This window comes from Primulina huaijiensis, chromosome 7, assembly GCF_012295235.1.
Source record: "Primulina huaijiensis isolate GDHJ02 chromosome 7, ASM1229523v2, whole genome shotgun sequence".
In the NCBI taxonomy this organism is placed as follows: Eukaryota; Viridiplantae; Streptophyta; class Magnoliopsida; order Lamiales; family Gesneriaceae; genus Primulina; species Primulina huaijiensis.
Window position 1 is genome coordinate 19,997,804 of NC_133312.1, and position 2,092 is coordinate 19,999,895.

General features: G+C 34.5%; 1 long non-coding RNA gene across 1 annotated transcript; it reads left to right on the forward strand.

Moving 5' to 3' along the window:
• The first annotated feature begins 1,252 nt into the window (after window positions 1–1,252).
• Window positions 1,253–1,792, forward strand: LOC140981249 (uncharacterized). The gene is made up of 2 exons (XR_012176060.1): window positions 1,253–1,303; window positions 1,356–1,792. It is a non-coding gene; the product is annotated as an uncharacterized lncRNA (long non-coding RNA).
• Window positions 1,793–2,092: the final 300 nt, after the last annotated feature.

Sequence of the window (2,092 nt, forward strand, 5' to 3'; positions counted from 1 at the left end):
CATAAAAATTAATAAAACTTAAGCCACAAGTTGATTTCTTGAGCACATATCTAACACATTGTTCGAGACTCAATTATTATAATCAACTCCTCAATTAAAAAAATATAATAGGATCATTCAACCAATATATCACACGTCGTGAACCTACATATCTCTAAAAAATTCCAAATAAAGTGGAGGTTCAAATCAGTTATGACCATTCAATGACTCGTTTAAAAGTTTAATTTAATAAATTGTTAAAAAAAATAAATAAAAAAAAAAGAAGGGGCAATCGATATCCATTCAAGTCACAAGGTACCACTATCAACTTGACGATCCAAAATTGCCATATATTTAAAAACATATCTTAATTGATTTCAAAGGCATATAAAATACAATTTCCAAAATAAAGGAGCAACCCAAAATACAAAGGGGTACTACAATCAAAATTCCTCAACATTAACATCAAAGTGTATAGTACATCTCGAAGGTTCAAAACAACTAATAACTCACATAATCCCTTACAAAATAACCATAATCTAATAATAATAATTCCTCAAATCTCATGCCAATTAAAACTCAAGAAAACTTGCCGAGTATGCAATTCACTCGTGTGCGCAACATCGAAAGCTCATAACTCGAATAATCTGCAGGACCCTATACGTACACACCTTGACTCTCCTACATAGGCAAATATACCGATGACACTTAACATAAAAATATAACTACTCGATGAAGCACACATTAATAACAACTTGGCAAGTAGGAGCAAGCAAACGAGAGTACCTCCTCGAATAAAGAAAACGTACCAAAGACGAGGCGACCAAATAAGAATTGATGGTAGGAGAAGGGGAAAATGTTTCAATGGATATTTTTGGAATTTAAATATAACTAAAGGCTAATTAGACAAATCAACTCCTTTTAAGGCCAACATCATTATGGTAGTTGATAGAAGGCCTTTCCAGAGACCATATTCGGCTGAAATCTTTACAATTTGTTTGGACAAAAGTCAGTTGTGCTAGACTCTACGCTGGCACATGCAGTAAATCCACCCAGGTATTAGAGCATATTAGTGTCGGGATTATTATCAACCACTGGTAAACTTAATTAAATTTATGTTATTTAATAATGTGAAGTTGCCACATAGAATGTGATTTGAGTGCATGCTCCACAAATTCATTGTGTCTTTAGTGCTTTTACCTGGTTCGCCACTAAAAAAAAGTAGCACAGTAACTAATTTTCACTATATAATGCGATTTTGGTAGAGCTGGCTCGTATCATAAAGAAATACAATAACACCGAAGACTAGCTAGAAAGATAACAGGTACTTCTTGAGTCATATTCGTAGTTGAAAAACCCTAATTTATTTTTGGCAGGTTTTTCTTTATTTTGATGAAAGCTGCAATTTCTCTTCTTCTTGCTTGTGTACTCATACTTGAATGTCTCCAAGTCCATGCGGAAATAATAATGCCTCCTATCAAGAATCGTAACCTTTTAAGCAGTGAGAATTATGGCAAGTATACTCCTTCAGCGTCAACGGACGAAGGCACATCCGGCGACCATGACAACACACATCATGTATATGGTGGCGCAGAGAAGCCGAATCACAAATAAAGACCATCTCTGTTCTATACCTTATTCACACACACACATATATATATATAAGGGAGTATATGTTTGATGTATCTATAGTGTGTTGCTTGTTAGAAAATATGAGCTTGTGTGGTTTATAAATTGTGGTCTTCAAATCAATCAAATCACTGTGAGATTCGTCCCGATCTAATAAATCGCGATATTGTACTAATTTGGTTAATCGTGTAGCATGGAGTTAGGGGTGGGTACGATACCGTATACCGTACCGAACTACGGTACCGTATACCGTACCGTAAATATCTGTATGGAATTTTTGTACACTGATATCGATACCGGAAATTCGGTATACCGCATATTCGGTATGAAAAAGTTCATACCGGATACCGTACCGACACCGAAAATTGTCGGTATACCGAAAAAATGTCGGTATACCGATATTTTTTCGGTATACCGAACTTAAATTTTAAAAATAATAATAAAAAAATTATTTTCGGTATTTCGGTATATACCGAAAAAAAAT